The 21,420-nt window shown below is 40.0% G+C and overlaps 1 long non-coding RNA gene across 1 annotated transcript in view; it reads right to left on the reverse strand.

Moving 5' to 3' along the window:
- Window positions 1–2,459: 2,459 nt before the first annotated feature.
- Window positions 2,460–21,420, reverse strand: part of LOC132656004 (uncharacterized) — a 38,492-nt gene continuing 19,531 nt past the window's right edge. The window contains exon 3 of the long non-coding RNA XR_009593961.1: window positions 2,460–2,657. This is a non-coding gene — a long non-coding RNA (uncharacterized LOC132656004). The remainder of the gene's footprint in view (window positions 2,658–21,420) is intronic.

The raw sequence follows: 21,420 nt of genomic DNA on the forward strand, positions 1-21,420 counted from the left end.
GGATGTGTACTTCTTTTTTTTTTTTCAATGCAGTTTATTCAGGAACCTTGAACAATCCTCGGACCCTGGGGAAAGCCAGCCCACAGCTTAAATAGCCTCTGGGTAGCCAACCAAGGCGTGCCACGGGGGCAATGCAGATAGGTCCACATACATGGAAGCAAGCCAGATCCTCAGCCTTAGCCAAATGTGGAATTGTTCGTGAGAGAGAGCACTCACCATCGGGAAGGTGGAAGGCGGAAACCAGCTCCATCTTTAAGGCATAGCATTCCGCAGCTCTCTACAGTTCCCCTTTTTGTTTTAGACGCATCAGGCAAGAGTAGAGGTCTGATCTCTGATATTAGAAATAAATTGGGACTTTGTACTGATGTTCATTTAGGTGTCATCCACCCAAAGAGCATCAGACCCGTCTGATACCTTTTTCTCAGAGGCGGGACCTGGGACATCAACCGGCATGCAACCAGACATGCTCTTCTCTGGGTCCAAAGCGGCTGACCCTGAGTGCAGTGCTTAGCCTCGCATCCTGAGCGTAACATTTTAGCTTTTTATGGTATCCAACCATGCTTGGGGAGAATGTCCTGCTTCAATGGCTGTAAAGGCCTGAATGAAGGCCAGTTCTAGAGTTTTACTAACATATGAAATGACCATTACACGGATACTCCAAACGCACTGCCTTTCACTCTGCACAAAGACACTGGGAAGACGAAAAGAGTATCATTTATGATAATCCATTCTGGTAGAAGCTGGCCGAGGACATTTCTTCAGAATCTAAACGAATTAGAAATCAAAATGAAAATAAAAACATGTTTGGAATGGAGAGATATATTTGCCTTCATTTATGATGACAGGGAGCTGTCAGTCAGGACCTGATTAGAGGTAGAAAGGTATTGATCTTCATTGTCTTTAGAAACACTAAGTTTTCTTCATGTTTGCTTGAACAAGTACACTGCTCTCGTGAATTCAAACAGTACTTCCCAACCTGTCTCTACAATAAGTGAGCTATCCTTCCAATGCATTCTGTTTATTGGCTGTGTTTCTTACTATATTTTACATGCAATAAAAACGTGAGTGCAATTTGTTAAAAATAAAAAAAAAAAAAGCACTACAGAAAACCTATGGCAAAGACTTAACTCTGCCTTGGAAAATTACCACAGGATCTTGAAGAGTAAGTGTTGCTTTTTAAGGCTAAAATACTAGGCTAAAATATAAGGTATGACATCTATCCATGTGGAAAAATAAACACTAGTTACACAGGTAGGAGGGAGCATTGAGAATAATGGCTTGGCCAAAGCTTAGGTAATCTATAGAAGGAGAATCAGGAGACAAAGACTAATAGAGTCACTCTTGTCTCCTGAGAACATGGTTCACTGTCTTATATGCAGTTACTAATGTTTGATTTTTTTTTCAATAAACATTGAAAGAGTTGATGGTTAAACATTAGTGATAAGACAAGGCACAGAGCTGTGAGTAAAAGAATGATACTATTTAAGATACAGATTCTAGCTGTGCTAACAAAGCCTAAATGGAAAAGTGGTCTAAACTAGACATCAACATTTCTTCCCTAAGCAACAAGAATGTAAGCATGTGAGGTGATACAGTGGCCTTTGGGGTCAGGGATATGGACTGATTTTAAATTCTTGCTCAGTTTCTATTTCAGTGTCCTAAGTAGATGTTTCAGCTATTGCTTATGTATCCATATGCACACGTGAATAAGGAAGGAAAAATAGGAGGTTGCTACATATTTCAGTTCGCCTCTCACACATTGACTGGGAGATAGCTGCAAGAGAAGCTGGAAAATACAGTCTTGAGCTGGCAAACATGTATCTATACAGATTTTAATGACTACAAAAAGGATTAAAAACAAATATCCATGTAGCATTTTTCTAATTTTTATTTTTATTTATTCTTCTCTCATGCAATACCTTCCAACTGTAATACCCCCCACTTCTCCTTACCTCCTTCCTACCTCCATCCTCTATCTCTCCCCACCCCAGCAAAAAGGAGACTTCCCAGAAATTTCAATCAAATGCTCCACAACACAAAAAGATCAGGCACAAGCACTTACATTAAGGCTGGACAAAGCAACCTAGTAAGAGAAAAAATATTTCAAGAGTAGGCAAAAGAATCAAAGATATCTCCACTCCCCCTGTCAGAGTCTTCCAAAAACAGCAAGTCAAGAACCATACCAAATATGCCGTGAACCTAGTCCAGTTCCATGCAAGCCCAGAATTGCTGCTTCAGTCTCTGTGAGCCTTCAAAAACCCAGTTTAGTTGATTCCACATGCCATGTTCCACAATTCCTCTTTTTCTTCTTCTGCAGAGTTCTCTGAGCTCCAAGGGGAGGGATCCAATGAAGAACTCTGACTTGGACTCTTTTTCTGCCTAATGTTTGGCTGTGAGTCTCTGCATCTGCTTCTATTAGCTGCTGAAGGAAACCTCTATGAGGATGACTGGACTAGACACTGATCTATGAATATAGCAGAACATAATTAGGAATCATTTCACTGACTGAATCCAGAAAAAGTGATCCTTGAGGCTTTATGGCCACTTGACTAGCCAAATTGGCAATCTTCAGGTTCAGTGAGAAACTCTTCTGAGGAGGTGAAGTGAAGAGGGGTTAAGGAAGACATCTGACATTGGCTTTTGTCTTTCACCTGCACCTGTAAATAGACACATGAGGAAGAAGAGAAAGAAGAGGAGTGGGGAGCTGAAATGGAATAGAAGTAGAGAAATGGGCTATTAATCCCAACTAAATCTTAGAGATAAACTGGTTTTGTTGACACATGGGATATGATGGATAACTGTTTCTCTTCTCGTTTGCTATGAACTAATTCTCTTTCTTTTCTCTTTCAAATGTCAAGTACAGCAGCACCTCAGACCTTTACAACAAGAAAATACCTGAAAAACATTCATTCCAGAACTATTCATATTTCACTGCATGGCAGAATCACTTGAAAGCAGCATGAAAGACTCAACTCAGAATTTCAGGTCTAATAGATCTGGCCTCATAGCTGAAAATATGAATATTCAACAAGCTATCCAGAGATGCTGATTCCACATGCTCACAAGACAACAACAGTCTTAGTATGCTAAAATCCATGTAAGTCTTTCTTAGCTAGATTGGAATTCTGGCCCAAGAACTTCAGCAAGAACTGAGCCACACTTTGCCATGCAATCTAGAAACGTTTCTTCAAGTGTAGTGTCCCCATCATTCATCACTCCACATCATGTGTCTCCCTCAGAATACAGACCTCTACAAGCATTTTCCACAGAATGCATTTCTCCATAGCACATCTTTCTCCACAGCATTTATCTCCCCCACCAGGCATCTCTCATAAAGCATGCATCTTCACCATTTACTCCAGTATGCGTCTCTTCCCAGCATCCATTTTCCCCCAGCAGGCATCTCCCACACAGAATTCATAAAGAATTGCTTTGGGTGGTATCAACTATATGGCTCAGTGGATAAAACTGCTTGATGTGAGCCTAATAACCTGAGTTTCAGCCTCAGAACCGAGGTAAATATAAAGGGAGAGAACTAATGCTACAATGTTATTCCATAAGTACCAAAGAAGTGATGTGGTGTGCACACATGCAAGTGTGTGCATGCACACACACACACACACACACACACACACACACACACGTGTGCAGCCATTCACAAATAAATAAAATATTTTTAAAAGGGGATTGAGCAACTTAGCCAGAGTCCTCCTTCTTGATTAGTTTCTTTGGGTATACAGATTTTAATATGACATATAACATATCCTATATTATATGTCTAGTATCCACTTATGAGTGAGTATATACCCTATGTGTCTTTCTGTTTCTTGGATACCTCACTTAGAATGATCTTTTCCAGTTCCCACCATTTGCCTGCAAATTTCATGATTTCCTTGTTTTTTTATTGCTGAGTAATATTCCATTGTGTAGATGTACCATAATTTCAATATCCATTCCTCAACTGAGGGGCATCTGGGTTGTTTTACCAATCCCCATTCAGAAAGGCAAAGAGGATAGGCATCAGAAGAGGAAGAAAACATGGAACGGGACAGGAGCCTACCACAGAGGGCCTCTGAAAGGCTCTACCCTGCAGGGTATCAGAGCAGATGCTGAGACTTATAGCCAAAGTTTGGGCAGAGTGCAGGGAATCTTATGAAAGAAGGGGAAGATAGTAAGACCTGGAGAGGACAGGAGCTCCACAAGGAGAGCAACAGAACCAAAAAATCTGGGCACAGGGGTCTTTTCTGAGACTGATACTCCAGTCAAGGACCATGCATGGAGACAGCCTAGAACCCCTGCACAGATGTAGCCCATGGCAGTTCAGTGTACAAGTGGGTTCCAGAGTAATGAGAACAGGGACTGTTTCTGACATGAACTGATTGGCCTGCTCTTTGATCACCTCCCCCTGAGGGGTGGAGCAGCCTTACCAGGCCACAGAAAAAGACAATGCAACCACATCTGATGAGACCTAACAGACTAGGATCAGAAGGAATGAGAGGAGGACCTCCTGCATCAGTGGACTTGGGGAGGGACATGGGTGGAGAAGGGGGAAGGAGGATGGGTTTGGGAGGGGAGGAAGGAGGGAGCTATGGGGGGGGGATACAAAGTGAATAAACTGCAATTAATAAAAATTAAAAAATGTATAATCTGATTGGCCTGTTCTTTGATCACCTCCCCCTAAGGGGGGAGCAGCCTTACCAGGCCACAGAAGATGACAATGCAGCCACTCCTGATGAGATCTGATAGACTAAGATCAGAAGGAAGGAGAGGAGAACCTCCCCTATCAGTGGACTTGGGGAAGCACATACATGAAAAAGGGGGGGGGGTGGAATTCAGAGGGGAGGAAGGAGGGGCTTATGGGGAGATACAAAGTGAATAGAATGTAATTAATAAAAGTTTATATATATATATAGAGAGAGAGAGAGAAAGAGAGAGAGAGAGAGAGAGAGAGAGAGAGAGAAAATATTTTTAAATAGCTTGCTTTGTTTACCTCAGTGTTCCCGTGCACCTCAAACAACAGCTATTTGATGTAGTGTGGTCAGTCCTCCCTCACCTCCCAGTGCTGGATGATAGAAGCTTAACAGGCATACCACCAGCCTAGATGAGGGAGGCCAGAGAGAGGGTTCAGTGGGATCAAATATACCTTTCTGCCACCATTCAAAAGGAAAATTGACCTAAAGCAAAAATAATGTACAGTAGCACCCACTGTCGTCTCTCTCCTGCCCCACTTGGCCCAGGGCAATCTTTCCCTAGCTAGTACCCATATCACAATAAGCTCCACCAAGGATAGCCTGAGAGTTTTCTTCTCAAGCTCATGCTGTGGGGCCTCTTATCAGATCAGGGCAAACTTTTGCTGTAAAGACCAAGCTATTACATATGAACGACTTGAGAATGGTACAGTTTATTGTTTCCTGATTCCAGCATGAGGCAAGAGTGGTGGCACGTTAGTCGTATCCACTGCCACAAAGAATCCATGCACAGAGGTCAACAAAGGGAACTGAACACTGGAAGTAACTACAAAGATGTTAGGAAAGCAGGAACAGGGTGATTGAACAGTTCTGAGGTTAACAAGCAGAGAAAGCCACTACCACAGAGTGAAGTTTCCCATGGCTAAGAGCTGGTAGTGCTGGTACTGCTGGCAGTGTCCCTATGGAACCAGAGTCTTTGAAGATGGCTGTGACAGTTAATCATCCCTGAAAAGTGAATCAAGAACCATGAGGGGGATTGAGGCAGGAAATTGTTGTGTTTCTGTAAGGACATGTCAGGGTTACATGAGGGACAAAGACTTGCTCTGAATATGAGGGCTGGGATGGATGAGGTTAAATAAAATATGGAAAAGGAGAAAGCCGGCTGAGGACCAGGGCTCCCTTCTCTGCTTACTGATCCCATGATGCAAAGAGGATCTGGCACATGCTTCCACCACTGTGAACAGAACCATGATGGACTTCAACCCTCTAAAACCATGCTCCAAAATAAAAGCTATTTCAAATGTTGTTCTATGGAGCCCCCTGTTACAGAGATGTAAAAGTAATGATTACACAGGCCCTCCCCATGATCTAGATTGATCATAGACACACATAAGGAGATGTAGAATGGAGTTGCAGCCAGAGAAAAAACATTTATATCACTGGGTCTGGACTGAGCAAGGGTCGAGGGACTAGAATAAGAGTGGGCTGTCAAAGACAGAGTGGAATGCTGAAGGAACCAGAACTAAACAACAGACCCACCTGAAATGAAGGACCTGACTTCTCTCTTTCCTACACTGGATTCTCTCCAGCACAGCCTGAGATGAAGTTGTGTGGAGGCATTTACTAACTCCAGGGCATCTCTAATTTTAGCTGGATGCCATGAAGAATTTTGTGGTACTAACTGCATGCCAGTGTCTCCCCTGCATTAAGGCTATTGAGACTGGGTTTTGTACATCTCAGGCAAGCAAATTATTAGGATTCCCAGGGGTCTATGTAACTGCAAGGCATCTCCAGGCAAAATGGCATCAGGAGTAAAGGGCAATTTTGAAGAGAAGATTATAGGTTGGGGGTTCAGTAGCATTCTCCAAAATTCAAATTTGCACACTAGTGGTAGTCATCTACCCTTCTTTATTCTCCTGTATGCTTTTAGGCTTCTGGCTGGTGGAACTTAACTATGAAGTAAAAAAGAGAGGAATGACCATTTGGTACTGGACAATCAATCAGTATGCTCTTCCCTGGGGAAGTCTATCTTCCCTGTTCCCAGATTTCCTCAGTTGCTTTAGTTCTTTGTGTGGGATTGAGGCCTTCTGGGCTTTTCTCTGACCAGTTTGGCACGTTCATTAGTGCCATCCTTGTTCAGCTCACACTCAGGTTGTCTTATATGCAACTATAGTTTTTGTTTGTTTGTTTGTTTGTTTGTTTGTTTAAGAGACAGTAAATTTGAAGGAGAATGTAGAGGGATATATAAGAAGGTTTGGAGGAACAAAAGGTAAGGGAGAAAGTTGCAATTAAATATTAATTTCAAAAATAAAAAAACAAGAGAGAGAGAGAAAGAGAGAGAGAGAGAGAGGTGAATCTAGGATCAAATAAGCAATTGGCATGTAGTAAGTGCTGAGCGATACGTGCTGAACTGAATTTCCCTTTCTCACACAGACAGTTCAGCTCTTTGCAAAAATTGAATCTGTCAGCAATAGTTGAAGATTTATCATGACCAAAGAAATAGTTTTCAGTGGAAATTATCATTTTCCTAAGAGTGCACGACAGATACTGATTTAGTGTCTAACACAGTACAATTTACTCACTGACCTAAAGGGAGTTTGAGAAAAAGTGAGATTCAAGCATGGGTGTGATGGGGTCTGTCTACACCCAGATACTTTCCAAACTGGAATGTGCATTTTAAAGAAGAGTACAAGTTATGTGAGGTGTAAGCATTGTGAAGACATTTGTAGTTAAAACCCTCCCAGAGCATGGTTGCTATTTACTAATTTCTAAGAGTCCTTTACTACCTTCTTTTTTTAAATGTTCCATATGACTCAGGAGGATTTCCTGTGTGAAGTGTGAGTTGGATGTTCTCCTGCAATTATATAGAGTATTTGCTCAGCTTCTCATGGCTCTCAGCAAATGTTAGCTGAGGAAAGATATCTGTTGTCCAAGGAGATTGCTGAATCAGAAAATGACAAACGTTGAACTCTGAATAAGCTAGAAAGAACATGTGCTAACACATCTTAGCAATGGGCACAGTGCTAGCGTCTGTGCATCTATCCACCTAGATTCTTTTCCTAACCCTGAGAGAAGATAACAACACAGGATCACAAGAATGGGAAACTTATCTCAGGCCACATACTTTGCAAAACCAGAGCATAAGCATGGATTTCACTGCTTCTAAAGACAAGCGAGGAAACAACTGTATCATTAATGATGGACATCCTTCCTATTGCTTTTAAAATGGTTGGTTGGGGCCTTCCTTTTTTCTCCCAAGATTCTCACCTTCCTCCTTTCTTCTAATCCTAGATTCCCTGATCTCTTTCTCCAGATATTCTCAATTAATTGAATTCTTCTCAAGCTACAATAACAAAAGGCAGGCCTGGCAAGACATAGTCAGTGGTACAACAGAATCATGAACTGACCACTTGTGACTGGATTTAAAGAAAGAAAGGAAGCTGTATGCACAAACCACAGTAAGATGTATTTGCTCTTGCTTGTAGATGAATTCCATCCAGCTTGAAATTAAAAAAAAAAAATCCCTCATTGTTACCAACTCTACTATAAACCACAGCTTTTCAGGGTATCTTCAAGGAGATAGAAGAAGAAGGAAGGATACAATGTTGAACCAATGATAAGAGCAAAGGAAATGTGAAAATGAGTGAGAGCAAATATCAAAGATTAGTGAACATAAGGACACAGAAGATAATGAGCCTCTTACACAGATACCTTCAGAGACACATTTGTACAAACACACTTGAGAACACATGCATATACATATATACATGCACATACATCATATACATATACCTCCACATACACATAGACATGTGCTCGTCTTCCTATATTCTCTTTATTTCTTTACAAGAGTGTATGCATGTATAAACACACATGCATAAACATCTGTGTCTCATATTTCTGAAAGCAGATACATACACGCAGCTTGTCCTACATAAGAAGTCTATAAAGGAGGCTCACACTATTAGAGGCACTATTTAGGGAATCATAAAAGTGATTTATGGGCTTTGCCTATTTTTTTCATATAGACTTATTTTTATGTGAATGGATGTTTTGCCTGAATATATGTAAGTGCACCATGTGTGTGCAGTGCCCAAGGAGGCCAGAAGAGGGTGGGGATCCCTTACAGCTGGAGTTAAAGAGGTTTGGGGGCTGCTACGTAGGTTCGGTGAACCAAACTTGGGTCCTCGGTAAGAAGACTCAATTACTCTTAACTGCTGAGCCATATCTCCAGACCTGTTTTGTTTTGTTTCCTTAAGCATGAAACCTTTGTTTTTGTGATGGCAAACACAGACCAAAATTTTCCTGTGATGATAAAGAAAACAACATAAAGCTGTGCTTCATGTGTGCATTTGAAAAAATATATACAAAATTATTCATAAGCAGCTTATTGAAACAAATAAGCAAGGGATGATAAATGCAAATCCATAAAATATTCTCTCATTTGTAACAGCAGTGCAGGCATGATCTTGATTGTTCTGAGACTGCCTTTTCTCTAAGTCTTAAGCCTCTCAGCCATGAAATACTTTATTATTGGTTTGTTCAGGATTGTTTTTAGGTATGCAAATGAGGTTTATTCAATTGTAAAAGAGATGTGATATTACTCATAACTTTATTCTTAATGAAAAAAGATGCTATTTAAAAAGGTTAAGGGGTGGATGTTATATCCCAGAGGACGATATTTTAATCTGCAGAGAAAATGCTGTACTGTGCATCTGAGAGACAGATCTGGGCAAGTGAAGAAAAAGGCAGAGGGGTGGAGTGAATGCTGGCTGCAAGATGTACCTGCGCCGGTCAGAAGAAGTCAACTCCTCAAGAAGATTGACAATTGTATAAGCATTCTATGGTAATCAGGGGAAGAGATAGCCATAGGAAGCACGTGATGTGAGAAGCAGATGACATCCTCTGAGTTCCTAGACATCCATTTTCCACACGGCTCCTCATGTACTACCAATTTCTAGACACATTATGAAAACGACAGGAAGCTGTGTTTTGTTGCCACTGTTCCCGCCTTGAATATATGCATATGTCCCTGCCTTAAGCATCTTGGTGCATAGCCCTGCTTGCTGAGTGCTGGCTAGGGCTCTAGAAAAAGAAGCCAACCATCATTGAAGTTACCTGGGACTTTCATAGTTTTTGCACAGGAAATCCCTCATCCTAAGAAAAGCCTCAGTTGGAGACAGACCGGAAAGTTGCTCAGTCAAGTTCTGTTCACCTCAACTTAGAAGCATGTGAGCAACTTGATGATCCCACAAAGCTTAGCCTCAGGACTGTCTTGCAAAGCTTCACAAAAATAGTAGGCAACTATATAGGAAATCTCCATCTCAACCCTTCTCCCCTCCCCCCAAGGTTTAGATGTTAGGGAGAACAGGGCTGAAGACAGTGCTTTCTAGACATGAAAGGACTGACACTCTCATGCATTCATTCAAAGTAGTTATGGTTATCTATATAAGATTAAGCCAATCAGCATTCCATCGAGGAGGGGGGAAGGTGCTAACTGGCCTCAGATATCCTAACTGTGTATCTGTTGACAGCTGATGGCTACCAAAAGAGGAAAACTTTTTTCTCTAGGGGTGTGGCTCCTTGTAGCTTGACCACGTTCCAGTGGATGACCCCTCAGCTATGTGTATATGGAATCACAAATTGGATTTGGTGGGTTATTAAAAACTAAAAAAAAAATATGATATTTGGGGATATGGGAGCTGACCTGAGAAGAGATAGGAGGGGCAGAAGGAGGGCAAATATGGTCAAAATTCTTAGTATGTATGTATGTATGTATGTAATTCTCAAAGGGTTGATAAAATGTTACACTACAAAAAGGAGATAAGACAGCGTTGTTTGACATCTAGACTCAAATCATGGGATCTGGCAATATGGACAGCTACTACTTATTTTTTCATTGATAGAACCCAACTTTATAATATGTAGTAAAACATGTTATAATACATTTTATTGCATTTAAACAACTAACAGTAAAAGATGCTTCTAAGTATTTCTTTACAAATATTCAAAAAGAAACAGGCCAAATAAACAATGAATTACTTAGAAATGTAAGTGCTTAAGGGCACTGTCATAGAATACTGTAAGTATTTTTCCTCTTTTTGTTGTTTATCTTGTTGGAGTTTTGTATGTTAGGTTTTTCTACATATATTTTGGATTGATTAATCATCTTCCTTCCATTTCTCTTTTCTATTTCCCCCCTTCCTGTGAGTCACCTTTCCCCCACTAATAATCCCCTTCTGTATTCACATCACATGTATTTTATTACTCTCCCCATTATAATCTATTTTTACCTCTCTCACAGCTTTTTCCCTAATTTTACATGCATTGATGTTTTGTCAGATCTTGGAGTTACAGACAGTTGTGAGCTGCCATGTGGGTGCTGGGAACTAAACCCAGATCCTCTGGAAAAGCATTCAGTGTTCTTAACCACTGAGCATTCTCTCCAGCTCCTCTTTTTCCTAATTTTATGACCTATAAATTAAGTTATTATCTAGGATCCATGTATGAAGGAAATGCACGATATTTTTCTTTTTTAGTCTGGGTTACATTTATTCACATAACTTCTAGCTCCATATAGTTCTTGCAAATAACTTCACTTTTTAAAATAAAATTTCATAATGTACATTAAATTTTATCTTTTCATCTGTTGACAAACATCTAGGCTTATTCCATCTCCCTGCTGTTATGAATAGTATAGTAACAATCATGATGTGCAACTGTCTCCGTGTGGCAGGACTTAGAGTCCTTTGGTCATATTGTAGTTCTATTTTTAGTATTTTAGAAATTAGATATCTATCCTTTCATGAAATATCTTTAAGACCTTATTGATTAAAGGCCATCATCTGGCAGTGGCTGAAGAACATAAAAGGATTGTCTGGAAAGTCAAATCACTGAGAACAAGGTAGGTTCTGTTGGGAGACCTCGGATATCCAGGTTCTAAGATGTGGAATATGAACCACATGATGCAGCAACAATGTTTAGCAATTAGGTTAAAGATCTTTCTATCAAGGCAAACTCAATATGACACAAGTTTTTCCTCCTCTTAGAAAAAACAAATTTACCTTTAATCCTAAGTCTGTTTGTGTTTTCAAACTAAGAAGGCATTGGAAGTCAATGAAGCAAATGGCCCAAGGAATGCAGGAAGGCTAGTGATGGCTCCTTGCTATTGTGAGGTCTCTTGATATGTGCATCACCCTTGAAGTTGCCTAATGTGATCCAGGATTCATCAATCTCTCCAGTCTTGTGAGCCAGTCACAAAAACCTTGAGAACTAAAAAAAATCCCTAGGAATTGTTCATGGGGGGATGTCCTCTTACTTTTCTCTGATCCAAAAAGCTTATATGAGGTCTCTATGCTAGTTGGCTTGGATTGCTGTAACAAAGTATTACAGATCCAGTGGCTTAACCTAACCCATAAAAACTAGGTTTCCTTGTAACTAAGTGCTGATAGCCTGGCATGGAGAAGCCTACAGGGTTAGTGTCTAAAGAACTCTCTCTATAAAGCATGAATTGATGTCCTCTATTTTCCCAACACCTTCTTGGGGTGAGGTAGGTGGAAAGAATAGGGAAAGGAAGAGAGAAAAAGAATCAATGAGTTTCATGAACTCTACATTTTACCTTTTATGTATGGTTATGATATGAATATGGTGTGTTGTAAGTATATATGTGTATGTATACATATGATGTCTGTATGTGTGCACATGTGTGCCATGGTGTATGGTCAGATGACAATCTTGGATGTCACTCCTCACTTTCTCTTTGTTGTTCATTCACTAGTGCATACAGCACTCTAGCTGCCTTTCAGCCTTCCAGAGCTTCTCTTGGCTCCACCTCCCATCTCATCACCAGGGCACTAGGATTACAGATGCATGCTACTCTATTCAGCTTCATAGGGATTCAGAAGATCCAAACTCAGGTCTTCACGTTCATACAACAAGCACTATACCCACTGTGCTATCTTCACCAGTCCATATCTTCATTTCTTACAGCACCTCATTCATGCAAGGATTAGGATTCCACTCCATGACCTTATTTATTCTTACCTCTTAAAAGGCCCTACCTTCAAATGCTGTCATATAGGCTTCAACATATAAGTTTGGAGATTAGAGAAGATAATGCAATCTACCAGAGCCTTAAGTTTTCTTTCCACCAAAGGGCTTTAGTGAGCCATTTCATCTTCCAATGAGGAGCTACAAAGGAATATCTTTGTCATCTTTACCATACCTTCCTGCCCTCCGTGACACTGAATCCTAAGAGAAGATTAACTCTTCTATGGGGCTGAGTCCACCCTCAGGCTGACTCTTGGAAGTCTATAACAAAAGCAATATTAAAGTCATTTTGAATTTTCTTCCTTTTTGTGAAACTCCCAGTGCACAAAAGACTGTACAATTATTCAAATTGATCCTTAATAGTGTTCTAATTCATGAGGCTGTATTTTAAAGTAGAGATGCTATCTAAAGAGTCCTATAAATTATTTGCATTTTATGATACTCTTGGTAGTACACACATTGTTTATGATTTGCATTTTTATTTCATTACTTAGTCTTCCATAAACCACTGTAACACGCATTTTGCACAAAGCACTACAGCAATTACACTTATTTGAAATTTTAAAGACCATATTGAGCTGCTAGGAAGTATACTTAATATTTTATTGTTAAAAGCCAATTGTGGAATAACTTGTAGTTTACCTAAACAAATTTTCATTGGTTGAAAAGATTTAAGTCAACATACACAAGTCAGTTAACATAATGATAACATACTACATTAACAGAGTGAAGGAAAAAGACAAGAGCGTTCTAATCTATGCACAAGATGCACTTTATAAATCTTGGTATCCTTTTATGATCAAAGTACTTAGCAGCCTAGGAATGGAAGAAGGTCAGTTCAGTATCATAAAAGTCACACATGAGAAATCACAGCCAGTATTGAGCTTGGAGGCGAAAGATTGAGATTGTTTCATGTATGTGGTGATTTGAATGAGAATGGTCCCCATAAGCTCATAAGTTTGATTACTTATCCCCCACTTGGTGATAGTATTTGTAAAGAATTGAGAGAAGGAAGAAGGTGTGTTAGTAGGGGTGATATCTTTCTCTGTCTCACTCTCTCTTTCTCTTTTTCTCTCTCTTTTTCTCTGCCTGTTAGTTGTGTATCAAGATGTGAGCTCTCTAATACTACTTCAGCATCATGCCTGCCTGCTTGCATCTGTGCTCCCTGCTATGATGATTGTAGATTCTAACCTAAAATGGTAATCCTCAAATAAATGCTTTCTTTAAAAACATTTGGAAATTTCATGATTTCCTTGTTTTTTACTGCTGAGTAATATTCCATTGTGTAGATGTACCACAATTTCTGTATCCATTCCTCCACTGAGGGCCATCTGGGTTGTTTCCAGCTTCTGGCCATTACAAATAAGGATGCTACAAACATGGTTGAGCAAATTTCCTTATTGTGTACTTGAGCCTCTTTTGGGTATATGCCTAGGAATAGTATAGCTGGATCTTGAGGAAGTTCTATTCCTAGTTGTCTGAGGAAGCGCCAGATTGATTTCCAGAGTGGTTGTACAAGTTTACATTCCCACCAGCAGTGGAGGAGGGTTCCCCTTTCTCCACATTCTCTCCAGCATATGTTGTCATTTTAGTTTTTTATTTTAGCCATTTTGATGGGGGTAATCTTAGCCAGAAGCTGGAAACAGTCCAGATGCCCCTCAGTGGAGGAATGGATGCACAAATTGTGGTATATCTACACAATGGAATATTACTCAGCAGTAAAAAACAAGGAAATCATGAAATTTGTAGGTAAATGGTGGGATTTGGAAAATATCATCCTGAGTGAGCTATCCCAGAAGCAGAAAGATGTACATGGTATATACTCACTCATATAGACATATAATATAGGACAAACCTACTTAAACCTCTACACCTAAAAAACTAATCAAGAGGGAGGACTCTGGCTAAAATGCTCAGCCCTACCCAGAAAGGCAAAGAGGATGGACATCAGAAGAAGGAGAAAAGAGGGAACAAGTCAGGAGCCTGACACAGAGGACCTCTGAAAGGCTCTGCCCTGCAGACTATCAATATAAATGCTGAGACTTATGGCCAACCTTTGGGCAGAATGCAGGGAATCTTAGGAAAGAAGTGGAAAACAGTAAGCTCTGGAGAGGACAGGTACTCCACAAGGAGAGCAACAGAACCAAAAAATCTGAGCACAGGGGTCTTTCCTGAGACTGATATTCCAACCAAGGACCATGCATGGAGATAACCTAAGACCCTTGCACAGATGTAGCCCATGGCAGTTCAGTATCCAAGTGGGTTCCATTGTAATAGGAACAGGGACTGTCTCTGACATGAACTGATTGGCCTGTTCTTTAATTACCTCCCTCTGAGGGGGAAGCAGCATTACCAGGCCACAGAAGAACACAATGCAGCCATTCCTGATGAGATTGACTAGGATCAGAAGGAAGGAAAAGAAGACTTCCCCTATCAGTGGAGTTGGGGAGGGGCATGCATGCAGAGGGTGGAGGAAGGGAGGGATTGGGACAGGAAGAGGGAGGGAACCACAGGAGGGATACAAAGTGAATAAAGTGTAATTAATAAAGAATTAAAAAAAAACATTTGGTCATGGTGTTTTATCACAGGAATAGAAATGAAACAAAGACACTATACATCGGTAATATGGCAAAGTTGTCCTGGTTTGCTATTGCTTTTTAGAATATTGTTGGAAGTCCTGCTTAGAGAAATTGGAATGAAAAAACAGACAGAAATTAAAAGTTCCCAAAGTAGGTAGATATAAATTAACTTTATATATTGCAGAGAGCAAATTATCTAAAGCAAACTGTGTATATGAGAAAGGGATAGAATGACAATCACCAAGTTTCAAAATATTAAAGCAACAGATACAGAACAGTCATTTTCTAGGCACTAAATATAAATAGCAAACAGAAAGAAAATTAAGAAAACAGTTACATTTTAAATAGCACCAAATAGAAGAAATACTCAGAAATATTTTAACCAAAGAAATGTAATACTGCTTACATGCTGAAATGCTAAAATGTTGGCAGGAGACATTAAAGGCAACAGGAGATAAAATAATGTGCCATGTGCATGGGTTGGAAACTTAACATTGTTATGAGATCAATAATGCCAAGAGCGATCCAGAGATTCACTGCAACCTCTATCAAAATCTCCCAAAACTTTGTATTGATATTAAAAATGAATGCATCCCCGAATTCAGATGGAACCTCAAGAGACCGAAATTGGCAAAAAATAATCTTCAAAAGGAATATAGTTGGAAGTCCCACATGTTCTTATTTAAACTTCCTAGAAAACTCCCTGTAGAGCTATAGAAATCTAAAGTGTCAATCAGTAAGTTGAACAAGCTAGTGCACATAGTTTATTTTTGTTAAAATGATCAAAATCCTCACTGATTGGAGAAAATCCTCACTGATTCTGTTCAACAAATGGTATTGGGAAACAGCTACTCATAAGCAAAAGAATGCACTAAGGCGCTTTCCTTATGTTTCATACAGAATTCATTTCTGTTTTATACTTATACTTTTTATATATAAACATCTTGCCTGGGTGTGTGTATGATATGCACACGGTATACTGGAATATCTGATCAGAAAACAATGTCCAATCCCCTTGGGGCTACGGGTGGTTGTGAGTTGATGGATGTTGGTTCTGGAAACCAATGCTCAGTCCTTTCCAAGGGCAATAAGCATTCTTAATCTTTGAACCATCTCTCTAGCTCTAAAACATTACTTTAAAGCATTTAAAAATCTAAACAGAACTAAAACTATGAAATTCTTAGAAGAAAAGAAGGGTGGAATCTTTATGATATCCGATTAGAGAAACATTTCTTAAGTAAGGGACTAAAACACAGACAACAAAAGATTTAACTTCATTAGTATTAAAATATTTTCACAAAGGAAAAAAATTAAAAAAAATATTTTCACACATTAAAGGACATATACACAGTTTTAAAAACTCACAAAAGAGGTAAATGTTTGGAAACTGTATCTAACACCGAATTAAAAATCAGATATATAAAGAACACCTATAACTCAATAACAACACGTATATACACCAAGAATCCAGACTAAATATAGACAAATGACAGACATTTCTTTGAAGATATACAGAAGACCAACAGAATATAATTATATTTAACAGCATTAATAATCAGAATAAAATTGAAAGCCATAATGAGGTGTCTTTGTCACACTAGTGTAGACAATGAAAAGAAAGAAAAAACAAAAAAGACAAGGCTGAAGTGTTGATGAGGATGTGAGCTGTGGATTGGCAAGCAAAAACTAGAACAGAATCACATGTGATCCACATCTACTTTAGATATATGTCAAGAGATTTGAAGCAGGGGACAGAACTGTTGGGTGTCTCATAGTGCTAGTCACAAAAACCAAACATTGGAAGCAACTTGAGTATTTTACAAATGAATGAATAGAAATAATGAGAAATATGCATAAAAAGGAATATTACTCAACCTCAGAGAAGAAAGATATTCTAACATCTACTACAATATGGATGAACTGGGGGGGCTGGATGGTAAGTCAAATAAATGAATCCCAGAAAAACAAGTAGTGGCTCATTCCATTGCTCTGAGTTGCGAAGAGAAACCAAAGAGAGCACAGGAGAGACAGAAAATGTAAAGGAAGTTGCCAGGCTGAGAAAAAGGCCTCAAGAGTTGCTTTATGGGTAAGAGAATTTCAAACAAAGAATGTGACAAAATCCAGGGGCTGCATTGCAGCGATTAGCACACAAAATGGTTCTGGCACTTTCTGTCACTGGACCGCGCATTTAGAATCAGTTACAATGGTAAATTTTGCTATTTGCATTTTACCACAATAAAAACATTATGAAGACAAAGGATGATTCTCCTTGTCAAATTGCTTGATAAATCCTTAGTTTGTTTGTTGGATTATCTATTTATTTGTCAGAAAAGAAGCTACCTTGAATGTTGCAAAGATTTTTCAATCAGTTCATATCTTTTCAAAGCTTAAATGAGCTATGGCTCTCAGGAATGGATTTATTTCCTTAGTCCCTTGCCTTCGGAGCCCCATCCCAGAACTGTCCCCTCAAATGAACCTAAATAGGAAATGGAAGTGTGGCAGCTTCACAGAGGTGAAGTGGAACTAATCAAGACACTGCCTAATTTACAGCTCCCCCCCCCCCCCCAGCCTCTATGATTGCGGACTCAAATGTATCTCTACTTAGTGACATAGATAGAATGAGAGCCACTCAAGCCTCAGGGAAGGCAGGCTCACCTTGAGTGTGTGGCAGGGGCTCTTTGTCCTGAGGCATGAGAGCTGGTCACTCTCACCTAGTTCTGGCTTCCTCCACATAGCGTCTAGAGCCAGCCTCAGCATGCTGGGAGTTAAATCTACTCATGACAGCTGTTACAGGGGCTAGGTTTTCTGGAGAGAAGCCCTGGTTTTTGTTTTGTTTTATTTTGTTTTGTTTTGTTTTGTTTTGTTTTGCTAATCTGTCTTTACCCTGGTGCTCCTAAGCATACAAGGCTGCAGATATGAGTGGTGGTGTCTGGGGTCAGAGACCATCACCCTCTAGGTTAGGAGAGGGGTATTACAGAAACCTCGTCAGTCTGGGACCAAACTTTGTCTACTCTTACTCAGAAAGCTGATGCAGTTCTAGTCTCTCTTGCTGTGAAGTGGGGCTGGGGCAGGCAGGAATATTTACGCCTGACTGTAGTCATTCAGTCTACACAGATTACACTTTACTGGATGTCTACACTTGATGCCCAGTGAACTTCTAGCTTCTCTCTCTCCTTCTCCCATTTAGCATGATGATCTGAATAGAGAACTTGAGTTCTACCTGAACCTTTATGTGAGCTGCTCTGCATTTTCAGAACATCCTCTCCATGCTTTGCAAGCTATTATGAACCCCTTACTATTCTACTCAGATGTCATTTTCTATCAGAAAGGCCACCACTCCCCTTTCTCTATAGAGATGAATGATGCTGACTCCCTTTCTCTTGCTTACACTACTTGTCTTATGTTTGGTAGTGTTTGTGCCTAGCCTCTGTGTATTGAATTGAATTGTTTCCTGTTCCTCTGTTGTTTTTGCTAATCGTGGCTCTTTGGAGTTGGTAGGTATGTGTGTTGTGCACCATTGTGTGTGTGTGTATGTGTGCGTACTGGGCATGACTGTCAATACTTTAAGTTTTGTGAGCTGGCCTTTTGACAACTACTGCTCTATTTACAGAACACTAGGATAACAGTTGACTCTGGCAGTATTCCCAATAAAACTGTATTTTTAAAAGTACCCAGCAGGCTAGGTTTGGCTTCATTCAGCAGGTATAGACACTGGTAAAATAAACATTGAAAAATGAGTTGTATCATTTTTCATTTAAAAACTATTTTCACTTCTGATAAGTATACTAGACAATAAAGTTTAATGTCCCCCATCCCCTATGTCATCTCCAAAAGCCTGATGCAGTGTTTTATTACTTGGGCCCAAGCAGCAAATACATGTGGCAGTGGAAAACAGGATGCTGTTGGCAGTCAGAAGCCAGTAGTGAGTACTTACTTTAGTATTTCCTGACAGATTTTGGGCTGATCGCCTTATGAGCTGCTGATCTCTATCAGCTTCTTAGTCACATGTTTTGTGCCTGTACTGGACACTAGAATGAAGGTCAAAATGCTATCTCCTCCTTCTGTGGCTTTTTTTTTTAATTTAACTTTTCTTAATTACACTTCATTCATTTTGTATCCCCCCATAAGCCCCTCCCTCCTTCCCTTCCGGTCCCACCCTCCCCCCCTCTTTCTGCATGCATGCCCCTCCCCAAGTCCACTGATAGGGGAGGTCCTCCTCTCTTTCTTTCTGATCTTAGTCTATCAGTTCTCATCAGAAGTGGCTGCATTGTCAGGGTTCTAGGTTATCTCCATGAATAGTCCTTAGTTGGAGTATGAGTCTCTGGGAAGTTCCCTGTGTTCAAATTTTCTTGTTCTGTTGCTCTACTTGTGGAGTTCCTGTCCTCTCCAGCTCTTACTATTTCCCACTTCTTACATAAAATTCCATTCACTCTGCCCGTCAGTTGGCTTTTTAAAATTTATTTATTTTTATTAATTACAGTTTATTCACTTTGTATCCCAGCTACAGCCCCTCCCTCATCTCCTCCCAATCTTACCAAAATACTGTCATGAGCTAGCTTCCTTATTTCCTTTCTTCCTTCTAGACTTTTCCCCTTCTACCTGTTGATTTATATTTATGTACCAAATTTTGTAAGTCCATTATACTAAAGATAAGATATGCTTTGGACCTCAAAACTTTAAGCTTTACAATGTTTGGGTGATATGCAAGGACTGACCTCTGGCAAGGCCTGAAGCTTAGGCAATTTTGGGATCTTCTTCAAATAAAGGATTGTAAAACTTTAAGTACAGAAATTGGATTCTATAGCCATGGAGGTCAAGCTTCATCTCCTTCATAATATTTTTCAACAGGTAGTTTGTTCTGGTCCACAGCCTTGTAGTTAAATGTCTCAATATGCCTGCACAAAATAGGTGCATATTCTATCTGAGCAATGACACTATGTGTTGTCTTCAGTAACTTAAATGAAATTTCCCCCAAAACATGCAAAGAGTGGGTTTGGTCTTGATGTCAAACACATTTTTAGAAATATAGCTTTTAGAATTTGAGGGTTGCTGGGTTGTGAATATTAAGCTTGAATAACTAAACCAGTGCTTATTAGGTGATATTTGGAGATGAGACTGCCCTATGGACAATATTAACATATTTAAGAACTCTTCAAACTTATTAGTAAACAGGATATGAAGGAACACAGTCATACTGGGATTAGTGCAGAATGTCACCTTGAATGACTTTGTGTGGCCAATGGGGGCCTCTTGTTAATGACACCAAAATTCTTCCCCACCCCCTATGTTGTCCCCAGTGTTCAGCAACTGGGAACAGGCTAGGTTGCTTCTAGGGTGATCCAGTCAGAAGCAAATTAACTGGAGGAGTAACAGCCATAAGCATTGCCTCTAATGCTTCTAGGCACTATGGCCATAGGTAAGTTACCATACTCTTTGATTTCTGATTATAATCATTGTATCATCGTTTGTGAGTCTTTTTTTTAAACTTTTATTAATTACACTTTATTCACTTTGTATTCCCCCATAAACCCCTCCCTCCTCCCCTCCTAATCTCACCTTCCCTTCCCTTCTTCACGCATGCCCCTCCCCAAGTCCATTGATAGGGGAGATCCTCCTCTCCTTCCTTCTGATCCTAACCTATCAGATCTCATCAGGAGTGGCTGCATCGTCATCTTCTGTGGCCTGATAAGGCTGCTCCCCCATCAGGGAGAGGTGATCAAAGAGCAGGCCAATTAGTACATGTCAGAGGCAGTCCCTGTTCCCATTACTGTGGAACCCACTTGAACATTAAACTGCCATGGGCTACATCTGTGCAGGGGTTCTAGGTTATCTCCATGAAAGGTAATTGGTTGGAGTATGAGTCTCTGGAAAAACACCTGTGTTCAAATTTTTTGGTTCTGTTGCTCTCCCTGTGGAGCTCCTGTCCTCTCCAGATCTTACTATTTCTCACTTCTTTCATAAGATTCCATGCACACTGCCCAACAGTTAGCCATAAGTCTCAGCATCTGCTTTGATAGTCTGCAGGACAGAGCCTTTCAGAGGCCCTCTGTGGCAGGTTCTTAACTTCTTTCCTGTTTTCTTCTTCTGATGTTCATCCTCTTTGC

Source organism: Meriones unguiculatus, chromosome 8, assembly GCF_030254825.1.
Source record: "Meriones unguiculatus strain TT.TT164.6M chromosome 8, Bangor_MerUng_6.1, whole genome shotgun sequence".
NCBI lineage: Eukaryota > Metazoa > Chordata > Mammalia > Rodentia > Muridae > Meriones > Meriones unguiculatus.